At 43.5% G+C, this 21,137-nt stretch overlaps 1 protein-coding gene across 1 annotated transcript in view; it reads left to right on the top strand.

Moving 5' to 3' along the window:
• The first annotated feature begins 467 nt into the window (after positions 1 to 467).
• The window catches only part of PLPPR1 (phospholipid phosphatase related 1), a 119,396-nt gene continuing 98,726 nt past the window's right edge, over positions 468 to 21,137 (top strand). The window contains exon 1 of the mRNA XM_058043906.1: positions 468 to 532. The gene's annotated coding sequence lies outside the window, so the exon portion shown is untranslated. The remainder of the gene's footprint in view (positions 533 to 21,137) is intronic.

Raw genomic sequence — 21,137 nt, 5'->3', positions numbered from 1 at the left:
GAAGCCCCTGGGGCATCGCTCTCCCCGCGGCGGGACCGGGGCGGGGGCAAAAGGGACAGAGAGATGTCCGGCTGTCCCCGGGGCCGAGGGCACGGAGCGATGTCCCCGCACGCCGGACCCCGCTCCAGCCCACAGGGAGGGCACATCCCCGGGGAAGGGGCCGAGCCGGGGAATCGCGGCGGCTCCGGGGGTCCCGCTCCCCCTCCCTCCCTTCCGCCCGCCCCTTCTGGCCGGCCCCTGTCCCCTCCCTCCGCCCCGCCGCCGGGCGGGGGCTGGAGCGGGTCCGGTGCCCGGGAAAGCAGAGGAGGAGCGGCGCAGGGAGGGAGCGGAGCGTGTTCTCCTGCGGGCAGCACTGCGGGCGAGCCGGGCGGCAAGGGACGAGCGGGACGAGGGAGCCGGCGGCGCAGGGAGGGAGTCCCGGAGCCGGCCCTGCCCGCCGCGGCGGAGGGCGGCCCACGATGCCCGCCCGGCGAGCGCTGCCCGCCCGCCCTCCCGGACACCGCCGCCCGTAGCGGGGCCGCCGCGCCGCGGGGTGAGCGGGGATGCCCCTGATGGAACCGGCACCGGCGGGGGCTGCGCGGGGCGAGGCGGGGCGGCGGCTTCCCCGCGCCGTGCTGCAGAGCGGGGTGCGGGATGCGGGATGCGGGATGCGGGATGCGGTGGGTCGGTGCCGGGGATGGCGGGAGCGGCGCGGGGGCATCGCCGCTTCTCCCGTGGCAGGCAGGTGCTGCGTGGCTCCCTCCCGCCCTTCCCCTCGGGATTCCTCCCGGGAACAGCCCCGAGAAGCCCTCCCGGCAAGGGGCTCCGCTGCCGGGGCCGTGCGGGTGGGCTGCGGTTCGGGAGAGGCTGCGGCGGCGGCAGCAGGGCGTGATGGACGCGCCGCATGCGGGGAGAGATGCTGTGGAGCAGAGATGCTAAAATGTCACCGTGTGCGGTGTCCCTGCCAGGTCTGGATGCTTTGAGAGACACTCGGTGTTTTTGCATCTCAGCAAAACCTCCGTGGTAAGGTGAGGAGGGAAATGCAGGCGGTTTTTGATCAGCTGTCAATGACAGCTTGTAGGTAGAGAGATGAGATTTGCAAGCTCTGAGGTTGTGCAGTAGTTCTCTGGCTCCTTGTGGGTGAGTACTTGGGGAATGAACGTGTCGGAGTAACAGCGCTCGTCCTGCATGCTGTGTGGGCTTTTGTGGGGCGTGGAGGCACCGGGACAGAGCAGGGACCGCAGCAGACATCCCCCTGCTGAAAACGAGGTGGGTATGGTGAGAAAAAACAGAGATCACGGCTCTGAGCGCAAATTTCTGCCCGCTTCTACTCGGGCACAAGACGGAGTGTTTTTTACAACCTCTCGTTCTTGTACAATGGGGGTTTTGTGCTTGCTTTGGGAAGGAGGCTTTCCATAGGAGTTACTGCAGAAGGGGTTACCTCTGGGGCTGGGGCTGCTGGGTGTGATTCCCTCAGCCTTTAAATATCAGCATCCTGTTTAATCTGAGGACATTGCTTTGGACTCCCTCTCTTTTAAACCATCTCTGCCTCTCTCAGGTCAGATTTTTAGGTTGGCTGTTTCTAAAAATAAATACTGGTAAGACCTTGGGGGAAGTCCTTTATGTGTTTGTGTACAGGTAACTGAATATACTGTACAGGATGAGAATCTGCTTCCAAGGCTTGACACAGGGGAGGAAAAAGGACAAAATTTACATCAACTGAGGAACTGTCAAGCACTGGGAGCTATGACAACAGCTCCTTACTACCTTCCCATATTTATTTGTATTCCTTCCTTTCATTGTTGGCTCTCACGTGGCATATTTCAACGTTGGTTTTGCCCACTCTGGGTGGAAAACCAGTGATGCTGAAAAAGATAACTGAACCAACATGTATGAGCAAGGATGATATCAAGTGGCATTTTTTCTTTGATATGGTGGATGTGAACTTGTTTCATATATACATATGATGCATATGTAGAATTACTACAAAAATCTGATGAGAACCATGCTGGCTGTTGGTGCTTATTAGGCTATTTCAACACACAATAAAGATAATATATTTTTTTTTCTGATTAATGAAACATCAGAGGAGAGAAGGAACTTGTGGAGAGCCAAATCCTTAATTTCTCAGTCATGTAGTCACATCTGCTCAGTTACAGAACCTTTTGCTTGGTCTGCAATTGGAGACATTTTGTTTGGGTTGAGAGAGTTCAGTAGCTGAAGAAGGAGACTTTCAAATTTTCAGTTGATTTTTTATCTAATACTCTGCCTCAATTTTCTTTCACAGCTTTGGTTGTCTTTTTTTTTTTTTTTCTTTGCTCACTCTTCCCTGCCTCTTTGTTCAGTGGTAGGAGTCTACCTACCATTGTACTTTGTGGGCTTTTAAAATTGGCGATATATCTATAATTATTACTTCCATCAGATAGTGTGTTGAACTGATTAGCCTACTTTCTTGCGCTCTAGTTTTTCTTCTTAATACTTTCTGCAGCCACAAAAATATTGCAGTTGCGTGGATAATACAGCAGCATGGAGGATATGTGTTTTTCTAATTGTGTTCACAAGGAGCTAATGTATCACTTTGGGATTTTATTATGGAATTGTCACTTATTGTGGCACTAGACCCTCAAGATATGCAAACTTCTCTAATGGAAAATGGCTGCATATCATCAGTGATTAATAGAAACATTTATTTTATTCACTAATGGTATCCTATGTGTACTGGCTGAAGTTATGGTGAAAGAAACTTTTTCAGTTGGTGACTCTTCAAGAGTAAGATCTGCCTTCATGATTATTTTCCCCCATCTTTGTTTCCTCAAAAGAAAGGTATAACAAAGATAAATTCTGCAGTGCTGATGCTTCTGTGCTTGTCTTTTCACTCCATCCTGGTTTGTGCCCAGCCAGCCTGTGATCCATGGTCAGTTCTCCACTAGTTTTCACACAAGGGTCCTGAAATCAACTGTGCCGCCTTGTTCTGAGTGTCTGAAACCAGGATGCTTATTTCTTAGGAAGTGAGGACACCCCAGATTATGACTTCTTTTGAAATCTTTGCTGTGTTTTAGACCTCTTTGTTTCCCAGGTGAGATTCTCATGTGGGTTAAACCAGTTCAGTTGTGTTCTGTGTTTAGCAGCAGGGAGGTGAGCTCTCCAGAGCTGCTGCACAGTGTCTGCTCTGGCTCTGCCTGGCTGTAAGTGATGCTCTGTGCTTTGACAGGCCCTGCAGGAATTCCACACTCTTCAGATAGCCCAGCTTGATGTTACTTTGAGTTCTTCAGACTTAGCCCTGTACCATCACAAGGCATTTTTAAAATGTTTTGGGTTTTTTGTTTTGTTTTTAATCTTACCACTGAAAAGTCTGGGTGCTAACATAAATTTGGAAATACAGTTGTTTCCTAAAGCTCTTGGGGTTTTATAGATAGATGTTTGGATGGGGTTTTATAGATAGATGTTTGGATGGAGCATAAACACAGAAATAACAACCAGCATCTTTATTGCCATTGGTGTGCAAAGTTGGTGCTGCAGCTCGCTCACATATTCTCGCTTCCCTATTGAGGTGTTGTTTGCTAGGTTTGCATATCCAGAGTGAAACTTGCTTGTCAGTGGTGCTTTTCAGAAATGCTTGCTTGGCAGCAGCTGAGAGACCCATTGTGAGGGGCATTGCTGTCCACAATGCATGTCCTGATTTCGAAAATCTCACACTTTTGTGAAAATTGTGCTACCATCAACATCTCTTGGATGGACATGGGGCTGAAAAGGAGAGGCTACAGAATCTGACCTCTACTATCTACTCTGTATAATTGTTATCAGGGTTGTTAGATGTGGGGTCAGCATTCATCTGTTTTCTCCCTTTTTGCAGAACTGCTTTATTGGTCGCCTGTACCTGTCAAAACAGAGCTGAATAGCTGGCCCGTGTTGTAAACAATCAGATGTCTTTACAAAAGCATGTACTGACAGGATAGGGGAAAATGGCTTCAAACTGAAACAGGGTAGGTTTAATTAGATTTTAGAAGAAGAAAACCTTTACTCTGAGGGTGGGGAGGCACTGGAACAGGTTGCCCAGAGTTGTGGAATCCTCATACCTGGAAGTATTGAAGGCCACCGAGCAATCTGGTCTAGAGGAAGGTGTCCCTTCTCAGGGCAGAAGGGTTGCAAGTAGATGGTGTTTAAAGGTCCCTTTCTACCCTGTGATTCTGAGAATCACATGTAACAGTGATGAGGCAAGTCCACACAGTCCTAGGGAGCGGAGGGTAGTAGCATCATTCCTGTAGTTAACTTGTTGTTCTCCTTTTTTCCCGAATAAGCCAGTGGATCAACATCCGTCTAACCTCTTGAAGTACAAGATAACTTTCCTTACCCAAGTGGGTTTTCTATATTTTATTTCAAAAGGGTGAAGCTTCATTAGTGCAGGGTACAGGACATACCACAAGAGCATGTGGAATGTGTTATAGAGCTGCCATGCTTTCTGGTTATAGTGAAAGTTGTACAGGATTGATCAAAGACATGATTAGTCAGAAGGGAGTGGCCACAGGTAGAGAAGTGGGGACAGAATGGGCTTATATATAAAGAATAAGAATGGGTTTATATATATAAATGGGCTTATATATATAAACAGTGTTTTGATCCATTTTCCTGAAGGATTTGAATTGTGTTATTCTTGTATCTCAACCAGAACAAGAATTAACTTCAAGAGCCATGTGCAGAAACGTGCTGATCACTGATTTAACATCTCCTCTAGGGATCTGAGGACCAGCATAAACTATAAAGTCATGCCACTCATTGCCAAATAACAGAAGCGTGTCTGCTAGATAGAGATTTAAAGTTAGCTACAGGGCTTGGCTACCTTTGCTGTTGAATAGGGTTTCTGCTTTTCTTGTTTTGTTCATGACCATACCCTGTGCCACACTGCCACACATCCTCTACTCCTTTAAGCCATTTGTTTAAATAGCCTTGAAAATTCTTTGACTATTTTCTCTTTGCTGTGCTCTAGCAAGTGGAAGGCTGATCCTTTCCTCAGAAAAGTTATCCGATGGAGAAGCAACATTTATCATTAATGGCTCAGGCTGTTGAAGACAAAGAGGTTTTACAGAAATCATGGCAAATGCCTGTGAGACACTAACTCTCTTAGTAGCTCTAAGTCCACTGTTAAAATCTCAGAAGGTGGAACTGATTATGAAATTGAACAATTGCAGAAATCAAGCTTCATTCCTGTCTGAAGACAGATGATGTGTAAGTCTCCACAAACTTGCCTGAATCTCATGCCTGGTTGGCCCTGGCAGAGTCTCCTGTGAGTGGACTTGAATGCCTCTTGGAGGTTGTCAAAACTAACAGGTTTCTACAGAGGCTGAGGGCTGGGCCCTCTTAGAAGAGCTGCTCTGTTGAGTAACTCAAACAGGAGCATGAGATTGCAGTGTGAAATTTCCCAGATGTTTGTTCTGCTGCTTTTTGCTGCTTAACTGAGGCTCTGGTTAATTCAGAATCCTGCTTCACCATTCATCAGTTTAAGTCTATCAAAAGGAGAGCAGGAGAAAAAAAAATCCAACTTCAGTGGAAACACACACTGCAAGAGGCATTTTTACCACATTTGTATTCTGCTCTATGCTTCTGTCACCCACGCTTGTAAAATACTCAGTGACAACAAAATGAAGTACATTTAATTTCCAGATATACAATAATTTATTGTATTTAGTGAGTAATTGCTGGTAGCTCTTCTATGGTAACTTGTTTTTCTGCTCATTGCAGACTTTGCTACATTCCTTGTGCATGGAGGGGGACATTTGGTAACACATGAACTGAAAAGAAACTAAGCTATTTGTTCCTAATTAACAGAGATATTTTGCAAGAAACTTGAAAAATGTAACTTTGTACAATGCAGCTGGGATTTTTGGAGCATCCCATGAGAATAAGTTATGGGAGAAAGGCAAAGTATTGGAAAAATGAAGAGTAGCTGTAAAAGGATGCCTTTTCTTCTCTAGAACACCTAAATCGCTCTCTTTTGTGCTCAAAGCTTGCTTGTAATACTGATGAAATACACTCATTAGCCTGTCAGAAGAACACTGTTGTGATGGCAATGCTGTATTTGGATAAATGAAGCCAGAAGAGCAATTTAGAGTTCACTCAGTTGGCACAGCCTTGTGAAGGAGTCTTGCCTCTCACAGAGCAAACCTGCTGCACAGGATCGTGGTCCCCTGTGCCAGGAGCTCTCCTACCCCATGATGTGCCATCATCAGCAGGCAGACCTGAGCACAAGCAGGGCAAGAGCAGGACAGCCTACAGAATACAGAGCTGTGGGGTAGCAGCCCCGCAAACTGCCCCCAAATGCCATTTGTGGCAAAGTGTCCCCAAATGTCTTTTATTTCTTTATAAGGACCATGCCCACAGATTGCTCTGAGCACAACAGTGCTGCTGAAGGAGACACCTGAGGATGTGTCTTGCTATTCCCTGTGCTGGGAATGCTGTTGATCAGCAGGGAAAACGTATGTGTGTTGGACAGGAGAGTGTTCACATCACTTTGGTGTGACTTGGGGAGATGTCAGCTGGCTCAAACCTTTGCAATCTGTGGTTGTAATCCATCTTGGTGAAAAATTGAACAGATTTTAAAGAACTGGGTGTGAAAAATTATTTGTCACTGGATCATTGTAGCAAGTGGAGTATTCAGGGATTTGAATTGCTGGTAGAATGGGCTCCACCTTAAAAAATACATAGTGATAGTGGGTATGTTTCTTAAAAGCAGAACCAGGTCAGGCAGAAGAAATCAGACTTCAGCGTTATACTTGGAACATTGGCCTGAGTCAAGGGAATTTCATTTCTCCACAGTGCAAATGTAAGCCACAAACAGATGAAGGTTTCACATCCTTGCATCACTCACACAAATTGTTCTCAGTTATCCTGAGAATACAGTGAGTGCTATTTCAAAAGACATGAGAAGATATAACACAATTCTCCAGTCATGAAAGCCATCACAAGCAGGTAGTGTCTTTCAGCAGATCAAATACCAGAAAAATAAAGTGCCATTCAAGAAACACCCAGTTTCCTGAGGCCCTACAACTTGCTGGCTGCACAGGCTATGTACTCTGAATGCAGAGATAGAAACATGAAGCCACTGAGGCTGAGAAAGGCCTGTAAGATCATCCATTCCAGCCATTAAGGGATGTCCTGGCTTCATGGCTGCAGGTTGGCTTTCTGTGCTGATGAGCATCAGACAGAGGGCAGCCCTTTGGCACAGCCTGTGGTTTTGGGAAAACTAGAGGTGGGTCACGGGTTGTGGCCACCATGTTACTCCTGTAAGGCTGCCAAAAGCACACGAGACAGATCATTTGTACATAATCCCTTCAGGCACCGCTGCAGCAGCGAGGGGAGAGAGGCCATGGCTTGTGTGGGGCTGTCACACACGGTACATCTGCTGCTGCCCTGGTGCACGCCCCACTGCGTGCAGCCAGTGACCCAAACAGCTCAGAAACACGCAGGTACCCGAGGTTACATAAGGACAGCAGCCGCAGCTGTGAAAGGAAAACAAGTGAGGGGTTCAGTGATACTCAGCTTGAGCTCTGTAGAGGAGCTGTGACAGCGATGCTGAGGTGGCTGAAGGCCACGCTAATCTGCCCTGCTGCCCGTCCCAGGGGAGCTGTAATCCTCATCCTCGTCCACATTCTCGTCCTCGTCCTCATCCTCATCCACCTGGACAGCCACTGGCTCGGCTCTCGGGGCTGGGGTGTTGGAATTAATTACCAATATAGCCAGAAGGGACGTGTCTGGGCTTGTCTGGCCCTTGCTGCATGACTAAAGGGCGGCAGCTGTTGTGTTTTCACCTCAGAGACACCTTTGGCTAAGCTGGATGCTGCAGCTGGGCACTAGAGACAAGTCCAGACATGCAGGATCTCAGGTTTACCTTGGTGGAGAAGCTTTAAGGCGAGGATGAAGGAAAGGAGTAGGGTTCTGCTAGAGGGTTTCGATCCAGAGCTTTATTCCTGGCCCACAGGCCTCTGAATCCAGTAACAGCTCTAACAGAACCTCTCAAACCACGTGGTTGCTGTTCCTTTTAACCCCAGGGAGAGGGGGAGAGAAGGGGTAGGGATCCCACAAACCAGGTAAGGGGGGAGAAGTCTCAGGAGACAAATGACAGCTGGATGGCCCAATGTCCTCCAGGGGTGTAAGGCATCTTTTGAACTCTGCCAATCACTCAATGGCCTGCTGGAATGCCAGGATTGACAGACAGTGCTCAGCAGGGAGCATGGGAGGGGAAGGGAGAGGTGATGGACACACCTGGGGAAGGAACCAGGATACTGAGACAGGCTATTACACATCACACCGCAGCCCTGGGGGAGCTCCTGGGCACCACTTGCGTGCACTGACAGGTCATGCAAGGCACTTGCAGAATTTTGCTAATTCACAGGTGCTCAGGGAGAAAAGCTGTGCCTGGGCTGGGGGAGGTGACCTTTAAGGAGGAGCTGTTGGAGGACTTGTGTGGTTTGCAGGAGAGAGGAGGAAATTTTGACTGGAAATGGTTGGTCTATGGCTTTGTTTCTCTTAGTCAGGCAGTTTCCATAGCAAAATAAAATCCTGCAACGTACAGATTTCTGCCAGAAACTACTCAGATTTTAAAATTTTTGGCCAAAATATTGAGCACAAATATTAAGCATTTTCTTTTTTTTTTTTTTTTTAGGTCTGTTTTTTGAAGATCTTGTTTTATGTTTGCCTACAATTGCAAACATAATTTTGTATATCACTTTGAATAACATTCTTGGGGGTGAGGGTTGTTTATTTTCTTTGTTTATTTCGGGTTGAGAGTGCAAGGGTTTATCTGTTTTTCTGTATTGTGTTAGTGGCATGAATGTCACACAGAAGATTCTCCTTTTGACTTTGGAATCTAGAGAAGGGATGTGGAGTTTGAAGTAGGAAATCAAATTAAATTTCTAGTGAAGGACCCCTATGTCTGCTAATTGTGTTTGTGTGTATATCTGTGTTCATTATTTGGATTTTTAGACAGAATTTCATGAGTTTGTAGTTCAGTGATGGAAATAACTAGGAACTGGGAAGAAAATTATTTTCTGTTGACCAAAGCCATAAACTGTTTTTCTTGCTAACAGCAGGAAAATAGGGTGTCATTTCAGATATACTGAAATATTTTATTTGCCTTATGTCACTGTTTTATCTCTTTATGGTTTGAAGTTTCTTTGAGTAATTTCATTTACCCAGAGTTCAATTTTGAAACTACCTGCTATATTTAATGACCAAAATTGTGTTCCCCAGCCCCTCTGCTGCTCTTTCCTTTGGCTTCCGCAGCTCCCCTTAAGAGAGCAGAAAGCACAGCTAGGGTTCCACAGAGCAGCAGTGGTGTGAACTGGGTGCATTGCATTTATTCAGTATTGCCTGAGGTCCCTCAAGGAGTGATTGCATTTATCCCTACAGAACAGGGACCACCAAAGGCAGATTTTCCTGCCACTCCAACAGCTCTTGAAATAGAAGATTGAGACACTCTATTTCTTTATAAAACTCATAACAATCTTGTTGCCTAAACATAATATCAGACCTCACTTCTAATTTCCATAGGAGTAATTAATAAGTTATTTACATGAAGAAATATTATTGTCAGTCTGAACAAAGAGCAACAGAAAGAGACCCTGACTGGAATGGCAAAAAAAAAAAAAAAAAAAAGCATAAATAACATCAATCTCATTGTCATCCTGCTGTTTTTGTTCTCTAACTAAGAATATTTGGGTCAAGGAAATGGTAAAGAAATTTGCTGGCATTTTTTTATTACCAATGGCTCTGCATCTCCTGGCATGGCAGTCTCTATTTTCCAGTACATAATGACCTGCAATTAATCTGCAGTCATTTATCCAATCAAATGCTCATGTCTTTGGAATCAACACCAGTGGGTTCTCAAAGGAAAAACAAATCTCTTATGACATCAATTAATCGATTTCAAGAAGGAGCTCATTCTATAATGTCTTGCAGCCCAGCAGCCCTGTAAGCATTCTTTCAGTGTTCAAAGATAATTTAATTATCAGATAACTGATGTTTGAAAAGAATTACTATCCATAGTTTTAATTAATAGTTGACATAAACTGTATTCTATCCTGAGTTAGACAAAGTTAAATTAGGGGTGGATGTTAGTACATCTCTGGTGTACTTTTTTTTGCCATTCCAGTCAGGGTCTCTTTCTGTTGCTCTTTGTTCAGACTGACAATAATATTTCTTCATGTAAATAACTTATTAATTACTCCTTTGGAAATTAGAAGTGAGGTCTGATATTATGTTTAGGCAACAAGATTGTTATGAGTTTTATAAAGAAATAGAGTGTTTCAATCTTCTATTAGCAGCAAGGAAACTTCTGACAAAAATTTGCATTTTTCTTCCCTCAGCATTTTTAAAAATTAATTTCTGATACTAGAAATAGCTACCTGACTAGTGTTTTAGGACAGACTATTTTTTGGGTTTCTTTCTTTAAGGCTTCATTTTTATCACATATCACCTTGGCTAACATAGAACCTTGTCTTCTTCAGTCATTTCTTCTTAGGAAACTAACATCTTCATAACACTTTCTTAATGTTGCCATCCTTTTATAATGGTGAGGCTTCATTTATCTTAAGAGGAATCACTCCCTTGGCTTCATTTATACAGTGGAGACAGTATCTGTTGCTGTCAGAGACTCAGTCTGATGGATGCATCTCACAGTCATGAAAGATGACTTAATCTGGTCCAAAGTTATTCATGGGGTTCTTGGCTGAATAAGTCAATGAAATGGTTTCACAGATCTAAAATGCACTCACCCGCCTGAGAGCAGATGTTTGGTCGCATTATTCCTCTTGTGGGGCAGGAAAATTGGCTTCTAAGTGTGAGCAATGTGAGCTCCAAAGACAGGAGTATTTTAAAGAACTGTAATTTTCAAAAGATCAGAATGATTTGTTGAGTGAGAGGCCACTCATTATTCTTTTGATATGTATTTTCTGATTTCAAAATTCCTGCTGAGACCATGCTGATTCCTGGTTCTAAGATATTTGCCTTGGTATAGAGGGCTAGCAAAACAGCTGTTCAGCTTTAAATCCCATTACACAGGTCTCATACTAAATTTTACCATGGAGGACAAACTTGCTGTTTGCAATGATGTGAGGTGGAATGATTTTTAAAAAATATTACTGTATTTTGGAACAACAAAAAGCAATAATTTTACAATTGCCATTCCTCTTCCTTGTTATTCACAGTAGGGATGGATAGCCAATGCAAATTCTGGGTGTTATTGCTTGTAGAATTCCATTTTGCTTGATGATCTTCAGCAGAAGCCAGTCAACAATGCAGGTAATTTGAAAAATAAATTTAAAGAGGAAAGTTTATTTATTTATCTTGATTATTAAGAATTCAACAAGGGAAATAGAAATCAGGAATAAAATCTACACAGTTTTGTGAGAAAAGGTGAATGAGTCGGTTAATCAGACAGAAGGAGCACAGTGTGAGCACTTTTTCAAGTAAAGCTCATCACAGGACAGAAGAGCACACGTTGAGATGTGTGCATTCCAGTGGAATGGAAGTACCAATGCCTGTGTGGAGTTGGATTGGCATTGAATGGTTTCACAAGCACAGAGAGATGAGGGAGATCAGGATATCCGAGTCCTCCCACCCTTCAGGCTAGCATGGGTTTTTATGTGGTGCTTTGTCCCTTGTCACCTCCTCTGTCATCTTGTAATAGAAAAAAAAGCATTTTTCTCTCCTCTGTCCACACCCTTTGCCCTCAAGGCAGATGTGTGAGGTGTGCACTTCAGCACTCAAACCAGTCACCTCCTTTTCCTTCATCCTCCTAAGCAACATTTCACATACCAGAACTTACAGGATTTTTCAGCTTTACATGAACACTTCAGTGTGGCTATCTAAGTTGTGCAGCTCTTCTGGGGTTTGTTTCCTTGCAGGTACTCAGTGGCAAAGTGTTCAACACTGGCAGCCAAGCATCAGGTCCTTTTCAGGTTTGTTCCCAGCTTGGCTGCCAGAAGAGTCTGGTGTTCTCTGACCATCCTGCTTGGATATTCAGCCTTCCAGCCTTGGCCTTCCTTAGTACACTGGTCTTCTCAGTCCTAGTTTGCCTTTGTCTCTTAGTTTTGGTTTCATCTACCTGTGATGATGACAGAAGAGGGAAGCTGAAACTTCCTCCATTACTGCATCATATGAGAAAAGTGAACTGAGATTACTGAGAATTATTACTTAAGGCATTCTTGGTAGCAGTTGCACCTTTTGAGGGTTTTTTTTTTAAGCCTTAACGGCCTCAGTGAGATACTCAAAGTTTTGTTCAAGCCATCAGTGACTCAAGACTGGTAGTTTTTAAAAATTATTTTGCTTTTAAGCCTTTAAACAGCTCTTCTGCTAGAAGGTTTTGTTGATAAGTTGTTAAGCACAGTGGATAATGGAAGTATTTCAGTGAGTGACAGGTGGAAACTGGAAAATAATTTTCAGGACTTCTCTGTCCCTCTGCATTAGTGTAGCAGAAGCAGTTCCTGCCCTGTTTTATCAGTTTGCTGGAAACAATGGGTGAACATTTGAGCAGTGACAGCTTGCAAACAGCTGCTGAGATGCTGGGGGATGTAGCTCTTGGGCTGAAAGTTGTGCAAAACTCTGCATTTAATGTACGCACACTGTATCCATGTTTGATGAGTATGAGTTACCTCAGATAGAGCTGGGATTTCAGTGGGAGGGGAGAAGGCAAATGATAATGGTGTAAAGTGGAGGTAAAGAAGGTAAGGAATGGAATGGTGTTAAAGGTGGTGGTTCTGTGAGCATCAGTTGTTTTGGCAGTGACAGAACAGGAATGTGGGGTGGTCTCTCTTTATACCTTCCAGGCTGAGCAGAAGATGGGGTCCCCCCCAGACCTTCCTGGGGTGCATGAAGATAAATAAAGTCAATTACAATTATGTTTTGAGTTTTGTATCTAGGGAAGTACTGCTATTTCCAGTACTCATTACAAAGGATGTCCTTCACCAGAGACCAGAGCAATTGCTAGCCCCATTAAGGCTGCATGTGAAAAGTGCTTTCCTATTTCAGACAAAACATCTCAGAAAATGGAAAAACCAAATGTTTACTGACTCACTCGTTCTTATGTGTTGTAGCCCCGCTGTACTTGCTCAGAAAGATAATTTGACAATTTGAAAAACTGGTTGCAATAAAACTGTTTGCCGAAATGGAAAGCATCAAATCAAAAAGATTTTCCATGGTGGACCAAGCTCAAATAATTTAGCAACTCATGCATATGTTAACACAGAATGTCATATCTCTAAACCAGCCCTATACTGCAGAGCTGTTATGTCAGGAATATGGTCATGCAGCTCCTTTATTGTGTGCCTATAGCAGCACTTGCATCTCTGCTCTGCCACTGCACTCAGAACATGCTCTTGGTTTGACCTCCCTTGCAAACAGGCAGGGAGTTTCCTTTGCTGATGTTCTAAACACAGCAATACATGTCATGGCTCAGGAACATCCTCTAAAAAGGTATCTGAGCTTTAAAAGTATGCTAAAGAGAAGAAAATGTTTCTTTGCCTCTCTTTTCTTGTCTGGGCATGCAGCTCATGGCACTGATCTGCTGACAATGCCCTGGTTCATTGCAGGCAGTGCAGTTACACAGGTTTATAGTGCAAGATGGCTCGTGTCTCATGTGAAAGGTGAAATATAACCCTGTGCACATAGCCTAAATTTTATGTACTGCATGGCACTAGTTGGATTAAGTGGGATGAAGTTAGGCCAAATAGAGAAATAATTGTGTTTTCCTCTGATTTCAGGTTTGCTCAGCATAAGCTGTGATTAATGCAGGCACTCAAACTCTTTCTAGTGGTTGTGTTACTTTAAAAAAGCCAATTTTTTCAGAAATCTTCATTATGATGATAACATTCATTATGATGATAACACTTGCAGCTCCCATCTTGGACATTGTTACAGACCTGAAAAGGAAACAGGAACAAAAAATACATGGCAAATGAAGTCTTCGTGTGTCCACATTCCATGTTACATTGTAGACCTTTTGACATCAACTCATTCAGATTTGGAGAAGCTTTGCTCCAAGAGAGTTTCTCACCACCTTTCCACTTAAATGCTGCTATGTTTTTTTTTCACAGAATTTACTAAATCTTTGGTCTCTTGAACTCAGTGGCAAAGCTTCTACTGATTCAGGGAGGGCAGGGTTTGACCCATTATTTACAAATGTTCCTCTCCCCTCAAACACAAAATCATAGATCATTAAGGCTGAAAAAGCCTACAGAATCATCCAGTACAATCTTTGATTGAACATTACCATGTCTACCACTAAACCATGTTCTAAGCATCACATCTCCCTGTTTTTTGAACACTTCCAGGGACAGTGATTCCACCACTTCCCTGGTCAGCCTGTTCCAGTGCTTGACCAATGAAGAAAATTTTCCTGCTATCTAATCTAAATCTCCCCTGGAACAACTTAAGTTTTATCTTACTTAACATGAAAAAGGCTAATGCCTAAAATAAATAATTAAACAAATGGACTGTCTTGCCTTGATTTCAAATGTTTTTCAGGGAACATTTTCACAGTACAGTTCATTTAAAAGCACATATGCTGTGCATGCTGACAAACAGTGAACACCAATTTATCAAGGCATTTCTCCTCCAGCCAGATATGTTGGGCTGTTTTTGAGTCAGCCCTCAGTGTAGGCTCGCCTCTTTTTGTGCTGTCACCTTCCACTCTGCTTTGCCACTGTTTTCTCCTGTCCTCACAGTCTTACTGAAAGACAATCAACTCAAATTAGCTTCTCTGCACAAAAGAAAAAATGCCTGAAGCTTTCTGGAACATGTGGCATCACACTTAAGAGCTGCTAACCTCAAGTGACTTCTTCAGGAAGTTTCACTTCTTGGTGATTTGGCCAGAAAGCAAGAGCTGGGGATATAAATTGGGTTGACAGGAGTAGAAAGGGCGGATTCTGGGATGCATTTAGGTCGGGAGCCTGCCTGTTAGGGGATCAGGGAGAGGCTGTAGGTAAGTTTATTATCCTGCAGTTTGCTGCCACCCGCCGAGCACCTGGAGGCTGCTGCTGTCAGGTGGGATATCGAGTGTGATCCGTGACTGCTCTGATGCTTTTATCCCAGTCCCAGTGCCAGTGGTTGGAAGCTCAGTTTATCTGCTGCTGAGGGGGCACAGATCAGGCGTCTGAGCTGCTCGAATTTGCAGTGACTACGTGCTGCATGAGCATCGCCCTGAGCAGGGTGCCTGAGAAAATCAATCCTAATGTTGCCTTTTCAGAGCTTGATGAAGCTTGAGGTGGGTTCTGCAGGAGAGAGGTGTTGTCTAGATGTGGATGTGAAAGGAGAGACTGGATAAAAGAATTACAGTGGGAATGTAACAGAGAAGTTTGCTTGAGGAATGGCATTTTTATCATGGCTTAGACCATAGTGCAGGCTGCTGTCTTCCTCAAGAGCCCAGATAATATGAGGTAAATTCATCTAGAAACAAAGGGCATTTAAACATTTTAGTCTCACTTTGCTACCCACTTATTATTATTGTAGCATTGCTGAGTTTGGTAATGAAATATGCCAATTATAGAAGTTTTCTTTCTCAAAACTGTAAGGGAAATATATTTTTGAGGTCAACTGCCTTGTCTTTTTTTTTTTTTTAATAAGAAGCTATAGTCCTTTTCAGAATGTTTTTGAAAATAGGTTTTGAGAAAAGAACAATTATCATGGTCAAAATGAAAAATATTTCAAGAAAGCCAGCTTTATTATTTTTCTAATGCATGTGTTTTAAAACCCAGCACATGAAACTGAAAGGCAGTTCCCCTCTGTGCATGATGAAATGGAGGAATTTGAAAATTTAGAAGAAAAATTGTTACTATGAGAAAGTATATGAAATTTGTTCATGTGCCATACAGTCTCTTCTTGTAGATTTTGTTTAACATTGAGGTGTGTCCCTAAGTAGCAGTTTTCACCAAAAGGCTGTTAATAATTGACATGAGCTCTCTTCATATGAGCTCGGACTTCAAGTGGAATATTAACCAGCGTCGCTTAAATTGGATCTCCTCTGGAGAACCTGCAGTCTTTAGCTAAAAAATGGGAGAATACCTTGGCACTCCAGAGATTTTTATCATCTCTGCCATTCCCTGTGAGGATGTGTTTTCATTTTTTGATGGAAAACCTGCTCTCTGACCTGTGTGCAGCTGCCTCGCCAGGACCAGCTGTGAGTGCTGTTCTCTGCTGCCAGCCCAGATGTGCCTTCTACACCCACAGCTGCACACAAGCCCAGCTGGAGACACCAGGCCAGGCTCTGCTGGCCCTTGCATCTCTGTCATCTCTGTGAAAGCTTGTGAACCTAGCCCCGTGGGTTCTCTGATGGATTCCACTTGCCTGTGCCAAGGGATTCATTTTGTCTCTGCTACAAACTCACCCTTGAAACCTCTCTCTGCACTTACTTTCTACCCTCTGACTTAGACTCTCTCTGGAAGAGCATCAAAGCTAACCTCTTCTGTCCTTCTCACTTCACAGTGTACATTTGTTTGCATTGGCCTTCTTTTGCAGTGATACCAAAGCTAACATCTACATCACATCTCACTTGTACTGTGAGACATTTCCATTTCACCACAGTCAGAGTGGAGTGGTCTGCAGGAGCCAGGCAAAGCAAAGTCTGAGTGCCCTTTCCTAAATGCAAAAGAGGGAATGCTGCACCAGAGGTGACTGTTTTGGTGATGTGTAGCTACCTCTCTGTGATGAGTAGCAATTCTTCTTCACCCTTGTCACTCCTAAAAATGTTTCATAGGAGATATTCCCACAGCCACCCAGAAGCTTAGTGGTGAAATTAGTTTTAGAAATGCAGTCTTTCAAGGCGAACAGGTTTTTCAGTTAGGGTTTTAATTAATTTCAGTAAGCTTGATTAATCTTAGTGCACAGCAAAGAGACAGACTAATATATAGGAGTGGATTTTACTGTTAGCCCCTTCTTCTTGTTGTTATTACTGTGCTCTGGTCCTGTGTGATCACTGATCCAAAGTATCTTGAGAGAAAATGTCTCCTGTTTCACCCCAGCCTTGCCACTCTCATGGTCAAGCATGTGGTTCTCAATTTCTTAACCTGTCCTCTTTCAGTTTAAATCCATTGCCCCTTCTCCTATCACTCTATGTCCTTGTCAAAAGTCCCTCTCCAACTCTCTTCTAGCCCCTTTCAGTACAAGAAATGTTCTAACCTTCTTTTACCCAGGCTGAACAATCCCAATTCTCTCAGTCTTCCCTTTTTTTTTTCTGGCCAACTTTCCTGTTTGAGACTGATGGCACCACAAGTCATTAAAGATCAACATTGGTTTATAATGTAGCATACCTTGGATTGTATCAGACCTCTGAAGCTTAATCTATTTTGCTTGATTAACTTTAAAATATGTATTTTGTCATTTCTGGCAAGCTTTGTGATTGGCATTGCTTTACAAGCCTACAAGTAAAAAAAAAGCAGGTGCTTTGCTGCATCCCGGAAAGAAAATCATTGAAAGATGTAGCTAATTTTTTACCTTGGCAAGGACTGACATTTTTTCATTTAATAGGTAGAGGCCCAAAGCTCTGGCTTCATTGAAGCCCTGCCAGTTTGACTGGAAGAGAGTAGAGCCTAGGGAATACAAGAGCTGTACCTGAACAATCATTTCAGTTTGGTAATATTTTGGTAAGATGGAATGAGAGGGTTTTCAAGGAAGGCTTGTAGCACAGGGTACATTAATTGTTACCCAGTTATTTTTCTTGTCAGTTCCCAAGAAATCTCAGCTTGATTTACCAATTTTTTAGAAATATCTTATTTCTTGAACAAGGTTGTTAATTTGGCTTATTATTTTGGAAGTTTCTGCGCTGACTGAGCAAGCCAGAGATACACAGCGTGGTACTCATAAGTGAGTATGTTTATAATGAGCATTGTTTAGACGTGTGCTTGTCAGAAACTCAGTGTTTTTCTAAAAGATGCTGTTCCATGTTCACCTATCTTCTAGAGCCCACAGGGTGAAAGGAGTGGCTTAAACCAGAAGCATGGTTTGTTGTTGGCTGGCATCTTTTAGAGACAGTTGGCAAGAGGTGAAAGAAAATCTCAATGTGGAATATGGGCATTAACATCAGACAAAGTCTTCTGCTGTATAAGAAGATAAACCAGAAAAAAACAAATGGAGAGGGAAGCAAGGGATTCATCCAGTCAGATTTAGGGTGATTGAGATTACACCACTGATTCACACAGGGTACTGGATGATAAGATGCTGTTTGGGGCCTGATATTTGATGCACTGGCTGCTACATGTGGGTGGATACTGAAGAGTGGTGCTATGATCTCTGGCTTTCCTCAGTTTCATTACAGATTCCATCTGTGAGGTTCAGTACCTGTTCTGCTGTCCTCTATTGATCTACCATCCCTCAGACTCCTCAGATTCTCTCAGCTGCTTTATTCTCTGGCCCAGCTGTTTAGCCTCACTTCCAGAGCTCTGCTACTGCAACTTACTTTACACTGAGTGGATTGAAGTTGCTTCCTTTACCCTCTAGGGCAGGATTTAATCTCAGATACACATTCTGGATTATGTTTATTACAAAATATCTTACCGTTTTAGAGTTCATCGCATGTTATCTTAATTTCTTGATGCTTAGCACAGGTGAACTCCTGTTGGCTTCCATACGTACACTCTGAGTCCTGACTGTATGGATTTATGAAAATCAAATATAAAAATATAATCAAAAAGCCATTTTACCTGCTGTTACTTCCTACCTGCTGTTACTTCCTTTGACTTCCATTATTTTTTTATCTATCTAAAACCTTACCTAAGAAAGTCTAAGACTATATTGCAAGAAAATTGAGGCATGTAAAAAGAGGAGGCTAAACTCTGGTGACTCACATAGTGTGGAAGTATCCTCAGCTGTGTTTCTTGTTCTATTGTGTCAACAAAGATCTCTTTTACTGTACAGAGCCCAGTTAAGTAGCCAAATGTTTCTTGTAGTGCTTGCCTGTCCCCTCACTCATGCTTGACTAGAGAGAGGAGATCCCAGGCAATGGTGAGCTTTGTGTCTGGGGGGAGAAGAATAGAAATGGTGATGCAAATAATGCCCAGCAACTTCCAGAGCACAGGCTCAGCTGTTACTCAGCCTCTGACCTTGCTAAATAGGGGGTGTCCTAGTCCCTCACAGGTTTACACCTCTGAGAAATGGTACCTTCTACCACTGCCTTAGTTTGCAAGCTCTTGTGAGTGCACACAGAATGGAGTAAGTCTTCAGGACAACGAGGAAGATTCAGTTATTGTTTTTATCTGAGTAGACTTCTTAGCTGCCAGATTTTGCATTCGTAGCTGCTGCATTTTGCACTGGGAGCTGAAAGAGTTAGAACAGCCTTTTTTTTCTCTGCTGGTTTTCCTTTGGCTTTTGTTTGTTTCATATTCCCTAAATGTTCTGTTATTGAGCCTTGTCCCTGCAACTGTGAATTAGAGAAATTTACCTCATTGCACCTTCCTAATAGTAATCACCTGACTCTGGCAGGTGTAGCTTTAAAAACAAACCAGACTGTTGAGAGTGTAGGGCATGTAAAACTGTGCAGCAGTTGGATCTCAGGTGGCAGAAGGTGAGGTTAAAAGTGTCATTGATCCCTAATGGATGCCTCCACAGCCTGGAAGTGTGGGCTGGAAGTAGGATTTTCTGCTGTTTCATGATTTTTTGTGTCATATCAAATTTGGGTCCATCCCTTACACAAGATGCAGGTAAAATCTGTTTCTGCTGGCTGATCACCCAAGGACTTTGCCTTTTTTTTTGGTGCTACTGCTCAGTCTCATTCTTCCTTCTTAATCCTCTGCATCTTGTCCCCACATATGCAAAACTCACTTGTTTGTCATTAAAGTAAAAATACTATAGGCAATCCTTTTTAAAACAACACCAATGGGTATTTTGAACTATTCAGAAGTATGAAGTCAACCTTTCTGTTGTAAATTTTTTTTTTTTGAGCAATGGCTTTTTGGAAGACAAAAGTTTTGCTTTCCTTAGACAGCATTCTATTGTTTAAAAAGCGACCATCAAAACCAGTTTCCTGGAGCTGCATTCATGTTTTTTTGGTGGTTCAGGGTTCTCAGCCAGGCTACATCCATGTAATGCAGCAAGGTTTCCAGGAAAGGGTACAATGCTGCCTTGGAATGGCACAAATACAGTTCTTCTTTATAACATTCTTTCACCTCCAACCATTTCAGTCCAAGGAATTCCCCAGTTAGATGTGATTTCTGTGTACAGAAGAGAAAAACAAGCATGTATTTACGAGGCTTAAATTCCCTGGAGAGCCGCATGAGCAGAGAGAGAGAGATGGAAATAGCTGAAGCAGATTTATCTATTAATTGGAGGTGACATCCATGAAAAATGTTTTGTGCTTTTTTTTTTTTTTTTTGCCCAGCCATGCTTTGCCTACCAATGTCTTCACAGCATTAATCACAGCTAAAAGGTTCTGTGGGAAACCTTTTCCACTAGGTTAAGGAATGCTAGTGTGGATATAGACTTAATGTTTTGTCCTTCTTCAGAGGGTTTGCTTGCTGGATAGAGGGAAGGAAGGCTGTCAGCAGAGGGTTTTAGCCCTGGAAAGGAAGCAAGCACCTCTGCTGAAAAGGTGTTAATGTTTTCTTGCTATTAAGGAGCTGTAAGTGTGAGATAGACAGCTGCTAATATTTCTAGTGGCAGAGGAGGCAGCTTGTAAATGGCCTGACACATGGGCAAAGGACCTGTCTGTGCTTTTAGCTGGGATCTAGGTCAAGAGGAGCAACCTTGCATGCAAATTCAGTGATGAGAGAGAAGCGTGGTTTTGTGTGGTGGCACAGCAGGACCAGCAGGACATCTCTGGTCTTGTGTCAGGGTACGGTGCTCCCCCTGTGCAGGGCAGGGAAGGAAGGAGGACAGGACAGTACTGTCCAGGGAGGGCAGGGAGACCTAAAAAGGATCATGAGGCTGGGTGAACCCTTCTTGGAAGCATTGATCTCTAATGGACTTGTTGGAGAAACAATGAGTTTGTGCATATGAAAGTGATTTGGTTTTCTGGTGTTTTGTGTGCCCATTACAATGCAGGTCTAACTGCTGTCCTCACCTTGCTCTATCCCCTGTTTCACAATAGGATCTCTGATGGGACCTCCTCACAAACAAATCCAAAATTATTTGGGGCCAGCCCAATTTACACACAAAGACCAAATCCCCAGAATAGACCACTG

The sequence above is a fragment of the Melospiza georgiana genome, chromosome Z, assembly GCF_028018845.1.
Source record: "Melospiza georgiana isolate bMelGeo1 chromosome Z, bMelGeo1.pri, whole genome shotgun sequence".
Classification (NCBI taxonomy): Eukaryota; Metazoa; Chordata; class Aves; order Passeriformes; family Passerellidae; genus Melospiza; species Melospiza georgiana.
The sequence above is the reverse complement of the archived record's forward strand: the minus strand, read 5'-3'. Positions and strand labels throughout refer to the sequence as shown.